Below are 14,330 nucleotides of genomic sequence, written 5' to 3' on the forward strand. Positions count from 1 at the left end.
GACGAAGCTGTCATCCAAGTGGCCCCTCGCCCTAGTGGCTTCAAGCAATACTACCTGGAGATGTTCCTTGGTGCCGGGCCGCAGGCCGGCGCCGTGGACCATCTGGCACAGCCGGCCGATGCTCGCGCTCATCGCCTCCATGGGTCTAGCTTAGCTTCTAGTCAACTGATCTTGCGATACAAGTGATCACTCTTGCCCTTGGTTAGCGTGCGTAGGTGCGTAGGATTTCGTACTACTCCTCGGCCCTCTACTGCACCTGCCTTTGGCTGTATGATAGGTGGACCAGCCACCCCTTGGGCCCACATGTCATTCACCCAAAGGCAGTTGCAGTAAGTCAATGAAGCCGCGCCCCCTCCGTGCCGGTGCAGTATAGTCATCTCACCGGAACTCTAGTTGGGGACAAATGAGAGAAGTTTGATGTTTACTGGTTTATTGGTCCCCTTTGCATTTTGTGCCAAGTTTTGACCTTTGATTTAACTAATAAAATGTTAATGCATGTAAACAAAAATGTTGTGTAAGTCACCTTACGAAAACCAAATAATCCCAAAACACTTAGGCACGGTGCATTAACTCCCTCCTTGTTTCTTATTTCGTGACATATCAACCAATGAGAGATGTGGGCCGTGCATGCTTTCAATGACTTGAGACTACCAAACATGACATGCAGTGTTTAGTTCATTGCATGTAATCCTATTAGTACTCTAGTTAGCAAAAAGACATTAAGTTCTCTCGCCGATAGGAATAGAACACCATGTATTTATTTACAGAGGGAGTAGTACATTTTTTGTGACATGCATTACTAGATATTGGTAGTCAAATATTAAAATCCATATGGACGTTGTTGGGGATATAACTACTAAGTGTAAACCGCCGAGGAGGGGGCGGTTCACCTTCAACTATATTGAAGTCCATGAAGACCCAGAAGATGGTGCTTTACTATTAAACTTAGAGGCCCGGAGCCGAAAGGCGGATTAGGGCCCATAGTGGTAAACCGCCATGGTCATGTAACTTGCATTGTAAGTTAGGAAAGGGGAGACCGAGACGGACACTTGTATGAGCCGGCCTCGGGAGTCTGTAGACCGGCCGGGCATCAACCTATGTATATAAAGGGACGACCCGGCGGCGGTTCAAGGACAGGAAACAACAACTCGAGACTCAGGCAAAGCGTATTTGCTCCCTGGTCATCGAAACCCAACCAATCCCATCACAACTAGACGTAGGCTTTTACCTTCATCGAAGGGGCCGAACTAGTATAAAACTCATGTGTCCTTTGTCCGGTTTAACCCCTTCAAGCTAACCCGTCGCGATGGCTCCACGACTAAGTCCTTCCATGAGGACATCTGACGTGTTAATTCCACGACAGTTGGCGCCCACCATGGGGCTATCGCACGATGGTTTCAAGGTCTTGAAGGAAAGCTTTGAAGGACTCAAAGGGTAAGCGGTTGGCCGGATGACCAAGAGTCGTCGCGGCAAGCTCTACATCGACGATGAAGGATGGGGCCCCGAGGCCGGCTCAATCGACTACGGCTACCTGGTTCCCTTTGGTGGAATTCATGTCTTCATCGGCAAGATCGGCGAACTGGGCCCTGAGCCGGACATCTGCACCGACCTCATCGAGACGGCTCAGCGTGCGAGTCCTGCCCGGGTTAAGCCCGCCATGAAGCGTGCGTTCGTGGGATGCGTCCATGGGTTCGGATCTGAATCGGTGCCTGGAGGCGAAACGGCCGTGTATTCCGAGGGCGAGTCATCCACTGGTGAAACCGAGTCCCTGTACCAGATTCATGATGGTGTGTTCGAAGGCTATTCCGATGGGAACAGTATTCCAGACCTCCTTGAATCGCCAAGTCAGGTTGCTGTTTTCATGGCCGAAACACAGCCCACTTTGCAGTCTTCATCTACAGCAGCAATGAATTCTGTATCAGCGGCCGTGGCAGGAGGCCCGGTGCGCCGACTAGCTCAAGTTCTGTCCGGTTTGATGGATGCCTGGGCGACCTTGTTAACCATGGCAGTTACCCCGGAGACGCAGGATCAGCACAATGCGGACGTTGCGAAGCTGAAGGACCAGATAACACAGGCTAAGGACGACCTGGCTGCTGAGGATGCTAGGATGGCTGAAGAACGAGCCGCTTTGGATGCCCAGTCACAGAAGATACAAGCACAGAATTATCGGCTCATGTTGGATCAGAATGCATCAAATGATGTAATGCGGAGGAAGTATCGATCACGTCTGCCGCCGGTCTTCGAGGGACTAAATCTCTTCAGCATGACGGGGGCTGGGCCAAGTAATCCGGCAGCTGCAAACCGGATCGACGCGCCTAGGGCAGCGCCGGATCAACCACGAACAACAGAACCACCTTGTCGAATGGATAACCCGCCACAATACGTGTCAACACCACCGGGTCACTTTTCGAGCCCTTTGGATAACATGATTCCTGCAGCGTCTTGCCTGGCAGCTATTCCGATGGAGGGAGATTCACTGGCGGCAATTGAGATGCAGCGGGCCAGGGATCTTCTTCAAACCACCGTGGTGCAGCAGCAGGCTTATTCCTATAGCAGAGATAGAATTCATTCGATCCCCCGTCCGAGCAAAAGCTATAGCAGGCACATGGATGAACCAGAGGTGTCTAGCAGCGCGCGGCGCCGTAATGCCCCTCAAGGACCCAATCCGGCGTGTGGTGAGGTGAATGCTCAGGATGTGGTGGATAATGGCAGAGCATGAAGGGAGGCCGATTTAGCGGCACATAACGCGGGTCGTTATCAACTCGCCCCAGTTCAGCCAGCAGCGTTAGTAGACCGAGGCACCGGGCTGGCCTTTAGTTCATGGGGAGTGCCGTGTCTCATTCCGGCTCTCCGTAATATTCGACTGTCTAAAGATTTCAAGGGTCCACGAAAGGTGCCTAATTACACCGCAGACCAGCCGCCTGAGGCGCGGGTCGAGAGTTATGAGATGGCAATGGAGATGCTGGATGTGGATGAAGCGGCCTGTGCAAAGTATTTCACGATGATTTTGGAAGGGACAACCCGTACTTGGTTGAAAAACCTACCAGCCAACTCCATCGAGTCATGGGACCAGCTGAAGGCCCGGTTTATAGCCAATTTCAAAGACACCTGCAAACATCCTATGTCCATTGTGGATCTGGATGCCTGTGTTCAAGGGGAGAACGAGCCAACAACTCATTGGGTGCGCCGGGTTTCAGAAGTTTTGCATTCGTTAGACCGGATTAACGCTGGCCAAGCAATCATAACACTGGAACGTAATTGCCGGTTTAAGTCACTAAAGATGAAGTTGGGACGGCTCAAGCGCCACTGCAATGACATGGGAACACTCATGGCAGCCTTGGTCAAATATGCCGATTCTGATAATACCAAGGATCCTGATTTTGATGAGGAGAAACCAGAGAAGGGAAAGAAGAACGGCAGTGCAAAGGGACAACAGCACAACCAAGGGGGCCATGGAGGTAATTGTAGGATCTTGAAGTATGTCTAGAGGGGGGTGATTAGACTACTTGACCAATTAAAAACTTAACCTTTTCCTAATTTTAGTCTTTGGCGGATTTTAGCTATTCTAGCACAAGTCAAGCAATCTTCACACAATTCAAGCAAGCATGCAAAGAGTATATGGCCAGCGGAAAGTAAAGCATGCAACTTGCAAGAATGTAAAGGGGAAGGGTTTGGAGGATTCAAACGCAATTGGAGACACGGATGTTTTTGTCGTGGTTCCGATAGGTGCTACTATCGTACATCCACGTTAATGGACACTTCAACCCACGAAGGGTAACGGCTGCGCTAGTCCATGGAGGGCTCCACCCAAGAAGGGTCCATGAAGAAGCAACCTTGTCTATCCCACCATGGCCGTCGCCCACAAAGGACTTGCCTCACTAGCGGTAGATCTTCACGAAGTAGGCGATCTCCTTGCCCTTACAAACTCCTTGGTTCAACTCCACAATATTGTCGGAGGCTCCCAAGTGACACCTAGCCAATCTAGGAGACACCACTCTCCAAGAAGTAACAAATGGTGCGTTGATGATGAACTCCTTGCTCTTGTGCTTCAAATGATAGTCTCCCCAACACTCAACTCTCTCTCACAGGATTTGGATTTGGTGGAAAGAATATTTGAGTGGAAAGCAACTTGGGGAAGGCTAGAGATCAACATTCATATGGTAGGAATGGAATATCTTGGCCTCAACACATGAGTAGGTAGTTCTCTCTCAGAAATGGTAAGTTCGAAGTGTAGGTTTGTTCTTATGGCTCTCTCCACGAATGAAGAGGAGGTGGAGGGGTATATATAGCCTCCACACAAAATCTAACCGTTACACACAATTTACCAATCTCGGTGGGACCAAATCAACAAACTCGGTCGGGCCGATTTAGTAAACCTAGTGGCCGTTAGGGTTTTCAGTGGGACCGACATACAACTCGGTAGGACCGATATGGTTAGGGTTAGGGCATAACGTAATCTCGGTGAGACCGATTACACAAACTCGGTGAGACCGATTTTGGTAATAAGTTAACCAGAGAGTTGGTTGGGTAAACTCGGTGGGACCGATTTGCTCATTTCGCTGAGACCGAAATGTTACAAAAAGGAAACAGAGAGTTTACATTGCAATCTCTATGGGACCGATCGCTCACTTCAGTTAGACCGAAACATTACGAAGGGAAACAGAGAGATTACAATCCCATCTCGGTGAGACCGAGATCCCTATCGGTGAGACCGATTTGCCTAGGTTTGTGGCAGTGGCTATGACATCTAAACTCGGTGGCACCGGATAGAAAGAATCGGTGGGGCCGAGTTTTACTATTGGTTTAGGTCATATGTGGATATGAGAAAGTAGTTGAGGGTTTTTGGAGCATATCACTAAGAACTGTGGAGCAAGAAACTCATTAAGCAACACCTCATCCCTCCTTGATAGTATTGGCTTTTTCTATAGACTCAATGTGATCTTGGATCACTAAATTATAAAATGAAGATTCTTGAGCTTTTGAGCTTGAGCCAATCCTTTTGTCCTTAGTATTTTGAGGGATCCACTTTCCTCATCCATGCCATGCCATTCATTGAGCTTTCCTGAAATATTTGTCTTGGAATAGTATTAGGCCAATGAGCTATATGTTGTTAGGAATTACCAAAACCACCTAGGGATAGTTGCACTTTCAATCTCCCCCTTTTTGGTAATTGATGACAACATATAGATCAAAGCTTCGACAAATGATAATAAGATTGAAAAACATCGTCGCTTTGAGAAGTATGTGATAAGCAAGAGGTCCCCCTAAATTTGTGCATAGTTTAAGATTTGCTTTGGAGTGCAAATGCACAAGGAGTTAGGTTCATGGGTTACTCTTCCATGTCACATACATCTTGGTGGAGAGCTCAAAATAATAAAGATTGAATACATGCACTCATCACCAAGCAAAGTGAATGATCATATAGAGATAAATGGGATAATGTCATCCAACACATGATCATCAATGTCTCACACAGGCAATAACGTAGTATCTCAAGCAAGCAAAAGAAAATAAAGTTCAACCACTAAAGAAAGAGAGAACAAAAGCAAACTCTCTCTCTCGAAGCCTATGATCTATACATTTTCTCCCCCTGAGGGAGTCCTGGACTAGGGGGTGTCCGGACAGCCGAACTATCATCGTCAGCCGGACTCCAAGACTATGAAGATACAAGATTGAAGACTTCGTCCCGTGTCCGGATGGGACTTTCCTTGGCGTGGAAGGCAAGCTTGGCGATACGGATATGTAGATCTCCTACCATTGTAACCGACTCTGTGTAACCCTAGCCCTCTCCGGTGTCTATATAAACCGAAGGGCTTTAGTCCATAGGACGAACAACCATTACAACAATCATACCATAGGCTAGCTTCTAGGGTTTAGCCTCCTTGATCTCGTGGTAGATCCACTCTTGTAACACACATCTTCAATATTAATCAAGCAGGACGTAGGGTTTTACCTCCATCAAGAGGGCTCGAACCTGGGTAAAACATCGTGTCCCTCGTCTCTTGTTACCATCCGCCTAGACGCACAGTTCGGGACCCCCTACCCGAGATCCGCCGGTTGTGACACCGACATTGGTGCTTTCATTGAGAGTTCCTCTGTGTTGTCACTGATATGCTTGATGGCTTCTTCAATCAAAAACCACGCCGTCCAGGGTGAGACTTTTCTCCCCGGACAAATCTTCGTGTTCGGCGGCTTCGCACTGCGGGCCAATTCACTTGGCCATCTGGAGCAGATCGAAAGCTATGCCCCTGACCGTCAGGTCAGGTTTGGAAGCCTAAACTTCACGACTGACATCCGCGGGGACTTGATCTTCGATGGAGTCGAGCCACAGCCGAGCGTGCCGCACTGTCATGATGGGCATGATCTAGCTCTGTCGTTGGACAGTACCCTAGAGGCCGCACACAAGTCCGCTCTGACCCATAGTTCGGAGCCGACCGCACAGATCGAGGACAGGTGGCTAGACACCGCCTCGGGAGCTGCAACTTCCATGGCGATGGAGCCGAATACTGACCTTGTCCCTTATAAAGCTCGTGACTCCAAGGCGCCGGACTCCTTGCCGGACTCGGAACCTCCTGCGCCCCTGCCAATCGAATCCGATTGGGCGCCGACCATGGAGTTCACCGCCGCGGACATCTTTTAGCACTCACCCTTTGGCGACATCCTAAATTCACTAAAACATCTCCCGTTATCAGGAGAACCTTGGCCGGACTGCGGTCAGGATGGCTGGGATGCGGACGACGAAGAAATTCAAAGTCCACCCACCACCCACTTTGTAGCCACTGTCGATGATCTAACCGACATGCTAGACTATGACTCCAAAGACATTGACGGTATGGATGACGATGCCGGAGACGATCAAGAACCAGCGCCTACAGGGCACTGGAAGACCACCTCGTCATACGACATATATAGATGGTGGACACCCCAAAGGATGGGGACGGCGAAGAAGCAGCGGAGGCGGATTCTTCTAAGAAATAGCCCAAGCGCCGACGTCAGTGGTGCCGCTCTAAATCCCGCCACAGTAAGAATGGAGAGTCCGGCACCGGAGATAACAACACCCCAGAGAGTGCCGAAGACAACCCCCTCCAGCAAGATTCAGCACAGGAGGACGAAGTAGCCAGCCCTCAGGAGAGAGCAACAGACGAGGAGGACAAAAATTACATGCCTCCCTCCGAAGATGAGGCAAGCCTCAATGACGACGAATTCGTCGTTCCCGAGGATCCCGTCAAACAAGAGTGTCTTAAACGCAGGCTAATGGCCATGGCGAACAACCTAAAGAAAAAGCAGCAACAGCTTCAAGCTGATCAAGACCTGCTGGCCGACAGATGGACCGAGGTCCTCGCGACCGAAGAGTATGAACTCGAACGCCCCTCCAAAAGCTACCCAAAACGCAAGTTGCTCCCCCGACTAGAGGAGGAAGCATACAAACCTTCATCACCAGCGCACAATACGGCAGACCGACCACCTCGTGGTCGCGACAGAGAGGCATCTAGGCCCTCCATCAGAACCATACCCCGGCACCACTCGAAAAGTACGAAGCCACGGGGGAATGCGCCGGACTTGCGGGACATAATACAAGGCAAGACAATCCAGATCCATCTACGGATCACGTGGGCGCCCCACGACCCACGACGACCACCGTCGCACCGGATACAGAAACTCCGGCCGGGTCGAACACAGCAGACAACACTCTCTTGAGCTACGTCGTGATATTGCTCAATATAGAGGCGGCGCACACCCACTATGCTTCACAGACGAAGTAATGGATCATCAAATCCCTGAAGGGTTTAAACCCGTGAACATTGAATCTTATGATGGCACAACAGACCCCGCGGTTTGGATCGAAGATTATCTCCTTCACATCCATATGGCCCGCGGCGACGATCTCCACGCCATCAAGTACCTCCCACTCAAGCTTAAAGGACCAGCTCAGCATTGGCTTAACAGCTTGCCAGCAGAGTCAATTGGGTGTTGGGAGGACCTGGAAGCCGCATTCCTCGACAACTTCCAAGGCACATATGTGCGACCACCAGACGCTGATGACCTAAGCCACATAATTCAGCAGCCAGATGAATCGGCCACACAATTCTGGACACGGTTCTTAACAAAGAAAAATCAAATCATCGACTATCCGGATGCAGAGGCCCTCGCAGCCTTCAAACATAACATCCACGACGAGTGGCTGGCCCGGCACCTAGGACAGGAAAAGTCGAAATTGGCAGCCCTCACATCACTCATGACCCGCTTCTGTGCGGGAGAGGACAGCTCGATAGCTCGCAGCAAAAACCTCAGCAAAAATATTGGCAGTCCGGATACTAAGGACCACAATGGCAGGTCACATCGAAACAAAAATAAACGCCGTGTTAACGGCGATAACAATGAAGATACGACAGTCAACACCGGATTCAGAGACTTTAAACCCGGTCAGCGGAAGAAGCCATTCAAAAGAACCATTCCGGGTCCGTCCAATTTGGACCGAATACTCGACCGCTCTTGCCAGATACATGGCACCCCCGAAAAGCCAGCTAACCACACCAACAGAGATTGTTGGGTATTCAAGCAGGCAGGCAAGTTAATTGCCGAAAACAGTGACAAGGGGCTGCATAGCGACGACGAGGAGGAGACCCGGCCGCCGAACAATAGAGGATAGAAGGGTTTCCCCCCACAAGTGCGGACGGTAAATATGATATACGCAACCCACATACCCAAGAGGGAGTGGAAGCGTGCACTTCGGGACATATATGCGATGGAACCAGTCGCCCCGAAGTTCAATCCATGGTCCTCTTGCCCGATCACTTTTGATCGAAGGGACCACCCCACCAGTATCCGCCATGGCGGATTCGCCGCATTGGTTTTAGACCCAATCGTCGATGGATTTCACCTCACTAGAGTCCTCATGGATGGCGGCAGCAGCCTGAACCTGCTTTATCAGGATACAGTGCGCAAGATGGGCATAGACCCCTCAAGGATTAAACCTACAAAGACGACCTTCAAAGGCGTCATACCAGGTGTCGAGGCCAATTGTACAGGCTCGGTCACACTGGAAGTGGTCTTCGGATCCCCGGATAATTTCCGAAGCGAGGAGTTAATCTTCGACATAGTCCCATTCCGCAGCGGCTATCACGCCCTGCTCGGACGAACCGCATTTGCAAAGTTCAACGCGGTGCCGCATTATGCATACCTCAAGCTCAAGATGACAGGCCCTCGTGGAGTCATCACGGTCAACGGAAACACTGAACGCTCCCTCCGAACGGAGGAACACATAGCGGCTCTCACGGCAGAAGTTCAGAAAAGCCTCTTAAGGCAACTTTCGAGTCCGGCTGTTAAAAGACCGGACGGGATTAAACACGCCCAGAGTAACATACACCAAGACCACCCGACGCGTTCCGAGCACGCGTAGCAATGCGGCCCCAACCCCAGCCCTTACATGATTGTAAGACAAGTTCCCCGCGTACATCATTACGCTCTGGAGATACCTTGGGCATAGGGGGAGGGACACGACCACGACAGGCCCAGAGTGCGGCTCAACCACACCAGGGGCTCCTAAGTGTGTCGATCTTTTTTTATTATTCTTATTTTATCCACAGGACTCCGTTTACAAGAGGCCCTGTCCGGCAGTAGATCTGCCGAACCCACGATGCAACAGCCAGGGAGGAACCAGGGCTACGACGAGCACTCAGGTGGTCTCCATTACGAGCATTAAATTTGTTTATTACACCATTCCGCAGCCTATCCCTGGAGGGGGACATGTCTAATAGTCCAAACCCTTGCTTACCGCACTATTTGTATTGTTCTGCACTCACAGCAGAACTCCTCGAATAAACAATGCATCATTTTTCGCTTATAATTGCATTCCCTTTATTTATATATGTATGTTCACTTATGACATCTTGCATCCGTACAATTCAGTACGGCAGAATACACCAGGGGCTTATGTTCCCCGCATTATGGTGTGAAGTCCGAACACTTTCACAAGTGCGGCACCCCGAACTTATAGCACTATATGCATCGGCTCCGAATCATGTCTTGGGTCAATAGTTGGGTTTGCCCGGCTCCCATGTTTTGGTACCTTACGTTCCGTTCCGTCGGCTAAGGTAGCACTGGGAGAACCACTGTGATTGCGCACCAGTTGAGCTGGGTTAACGCCTCAGTGGAGAAAGCTAAAACTGACCGTCATGATAAGGCGAGAGCTGGTCGCTGTTCGAGAGGTCTTTTCGAGTCCTTAAAGACTTACGCCGCTTAGAGCAAGGAACCGGCTATGTCCGGCCAAGGCGTGGATAGCGCCCTGAATTCGGTCTTCCGAACACTAGGGGCTTCGCCGAAATTTAAAATTATAGAATTCTATGGCTAAGTGAGAGTGTTCAAGCATTATAAGTCTGGTTGCCTTGTTCGTTGTGTTGAGCGCCTCCCTAGATGGACCCAAAAATGGGAACAAGAGCGCTCAAGTTTATCCCGAACACCCCAGCACTCGTGGCATGGGGGCTGAAGCCGATGACTTGCCATCTCTCAGATTTGATAAACGGCCGCACAGAAGGTAATATTTTAAATCAAACAAGCGTTGCTTAGCGCATATGAACAAAGTTTTCAGCGCACAGGATAACACATTGCGAGTCTACTAAAAAATTACATCTCTGGGGCACTCATCCGCAATCTTGTGGGCACCCTTCAGGACAGTCTTATAGTACATTTTGGGCGTACGATACTCCTTGCCCGCCGGCGGCGCGTCCGTCAGAAGCCTCTCAGCATCCAGCCAGCCCCAGTGCACCTTTGCGCGGGCAAGGGCCCGATGGGCACCTTCAATGCAGGCGGAGCGCTTGATGACCTCCACCCAAGGGCACGCATCCACCAGCCGTCGCACGAGGCCGAAGTAGCTCCCAGGCATGGCCCCTCCAAGCCACAGCCGGACTATAAGGCCCTTCATGGCCTGCTCGGCTACCTTGTGGAGCTCGACAAGCTGCTTCAGCTGGTCGCTAGGGGGCACCGGATGTCCAGCCTCAGCATATTGAGACCAGAAGACCTTCTCCGTTGAGCTCCCCTCCTCGGCCCGGTAGAATGCGGCGGCCTCGGACACGCTGCAAGGCAGATTTGCAAACGCCCCTGGAGAGCTCCGAATTCGGGTAAGTAACAGGTAATTTACATTCACATGCTTGCTTTGCATGAAAAATGCCTTACCCGCCGCTATCTTCTTTATCGCCTCAATCTCCTGGAGGGACTTATGGGCCTCGGCCTTGGCGGCTTTGGCACTTTCAAGAGCCGAGGCAAGCTCGGACTCTCGAGTCTTTGAGTCACGCTCCAAACTCTCATGCTTTTCCATGAGAGCCTGGAGCTCTTGTCGCACCTCCGCCACCCGCGCCTCCTGCTTCTCTCGCCCCACCCGTTCTGCGGCCGCATTGCGTTCGGCCGCGGACACGGCCTCCTTCAGGGTTGCCACCTTGTTCGTGGCCCTTGCAGTACCCACGTTATCCTTGTTATTTCTATTGCAACCAAAATCCTTTTCTGTAAGGTACAAATTTCAAAGTGGTGTTACTCACCTTCTTTGTGCTCGAGCTGCTTCTTGGCAAGGCCGAGCTCTCGCTCGGACCGCTCGAGATCCTGCTTCAAAGCACCGACCTCCGTAGTCAGTGCGGCAGAGGTCAGCAGCGCAGCCTGCAAACCCATATTGACATAATTTTTAGCACTCCTGCGTATATCTTTTTTTAGATCCTCAGTCTGGTTTTTCTTTCCGAACACCGAACCGAGCATCAAGGGCTACTGTCTATGCAGTATCACATTACATATTTTAAACTTCTTACCTCAAAGCCTGTTAGAAGGCTGCTGCAAGCTTCGGTCAGCACACTCTTGGCAAGCTGAACCTTCTGAATCACCGCACTCATAATAGTGCGGTGTTCTTCCTCGATGGAAGCGCCGTTGAGCGCCTCCAACAAGTTGTCCGGCGCCTCCGGTTGGACGGAGGCCGCCGGTGTCACGGTCTTGCCCTTCTTGCGAAGGGGCCGCCTGTCGGACTCCGGAACCACTGCGGGTTACGGCACGGAGTCCGGCGCGAAGTCCGAGAGGTTGCCTTGTGGCACCTCCAGAGCCTCCCCCTCCTGGCGGGTCCCCTCCTGGGATCCCACCTCGGCGTCCTCAGCATCGCGAGGGGTGGAGGCGGTCGGAATGGAATCTACATCCGACGGGGCCAAGGACCCGCTGGATGAAGCGGGAGGGTCCTCCTTGGCCGGGCTGCAGATAGTATGCGGCATTAGAAGGACACTACGTGGCACAAAAAAGAAATTACAGATCACTCAGGAATCCGGATACTTACGATCTTGCCAGGGGCTTGGCCCTTGAGGGCCACTCCTCATCGCCGTCGTTGGCGTTGGCGGAGCTGTCCGGAGGAAGGGTCCTTCCCCTCTTAGACCCTTCGGCTTCCCCCGTTGGGGAAGCCTTCCTCTTCCTCTCTCCCCCCTCCAGGGGAGAGTCCTCTTTCTCCTCCTCGCCTTCGGGGGAGGAGTCCGCCTCGGAGTCATCGGACACCTGAAAACGGGAACTCTTTCGAGTACCCGTGGCCTTCTTCTTGGCCTTCTTCTCCGGCACCACATAAAGTGCCAGGACTAGCAGCCCTGTTAAACGGGCATCTGTTGGTTCTTCGGGGAGGGGAGCCGGACAGTTAACCTGTCTGGACGTCCTCTGCCAGTCATGTTAAAGGCATTGGGAGTTTTAGATCCCGCATAGAGTCAAACTATGAAAGAAATAAGTGTCCCGTAAAGGGGTAGAATCACTTACCTCGTCAGCTGGATGCTGCGAGCGAAATCCGCGATCTTCAGTGGCGGATGCGGGAGCTTCGGCGCCCTTGAAGAGCACCTTCCAGGCATCTTCGTACCTAGTGTCGAAGAGCCTGCTCAAGGTTTGGTGCTGTGCCAGATTGAACTCCCACAATTTAAATGCCCGTTCTTGGCACGGGAGAATCCGGCGGATGAGCATGACTTGGACCACGTTGACAAGCTTGAGCTTCTTGTTCACCAGCTTCTGGATACAGGCTTAGAGTCCGGTCAGCTCCTCCGAATCACCCCATAGCAAGCCCTTCTCTTTCCAGGAGGTGAGCTGCATGGGGCCGCCAGATCTAAATTCGGGGGCCGCTGCCCATTTAGGGTCACGCGGCTCGGAGATATAGAACCACCCCGATTGCCACCCCTTGATGGTTTCCACAAAGGCGCCCTCGAGCCAGAGGACGTTGGGCATCTTGCCCACCATAGCGCCTCCGCACTCCGCTTGGACGCCCTTCACTACCTTCGGCTTGACATTAAAGGTCTTGAGCCACAAGCCGAAGTGGGGCAAGATGCAGAGGAAGGCCTCGCACACGATGATAAACGCCGAGATGTTGAGGATGAAGTTCGGCGCCAGATCATGGAAATCCAGGCCGTAGTAGAACATGAGCCCCCGGACAAAGGGATGAAGTGGAAAGCCCAGTCCGCGGAGGAAATGGGGGAGGAAGACCACCCTCTCATGGGGCCTGGGGGTGGGGATGAGCTGCCCCTTGTTGGGGAGACGGTGCGCGATGTCGCTGGACAGGTATCCGGCGCCGCGCAGTCTTTCGATGTGCCCCTCCGTGACGGAGGAGGCCATCCACTTGCCTCCCGCTCCAGACATGACTGGAGAAGGTTGAGGCGAGATGTGCGAACTTGGGCGCTGGAGCTCGAGTGCGCGAAGACGGATAAGCAAAGGAGGAAGAAGGCGTAGGTAAAAAGGTGGATCCTTATCCCCTTATATATGGGCGGATGATGACTATGCATCCCCACCGGCCTGGTAAAACTCGCTTATCCCCCAAGCTCCACCATCAATGGCGCGGTTGGGTTACCCACGTCCGTATTGATGGGAATCCCGGAATAAGGGGAACACGATCTCTGCTTCGACAAGACGTACCAAGGAAACCGCTTCGCTAAAACGCGCTGAGGTGGTATAATAAAAAATGATTCAAGTAAGGGCTTGGTAGTGGTGTGATGTCATGCCACAAAATACGTCAGTAGATTGAACTTGTGTACATATTATTCTCTCTACGGTGGAATATGGAATTTATTTTGCAAAGCCGGACACTATCCTGGTGTTCACAATCTTCTATGGATTATTCGAAGGAGGAACCCGCCTTGCAATGCCGAACAATATGCGCGCCGGACTCATCATCATTGAAGCCTGGTTCAGGGGCTACTGAGGGAGTCCTGGACTAGGGGGTGTCCGGACAGCCGAACTATCATCGTCAGCCGGACTCCAAGACTATGAAGATACAAGATTGAAGACTTCGTCCCGTGTCCGGATGGGACTTTCCTTGGCGTGGAAGGCAAGCTTGGCAATACGGA

This window comes from Triticum dicoccoides, chromosome 2B (assembly GCF_002162155.2).
Source record: "Triticum dicoccoides isolate Atlit2015 ecotype Zavitan chromosome 2B, WEW_v2.0, whole genome shotgun sequence".
NCBI lineage: Eukaryota > Viridiplantae > Streptophyta > Magnoliopsida > Poales > Poaceae > Triticum > Triticum dicoccoides.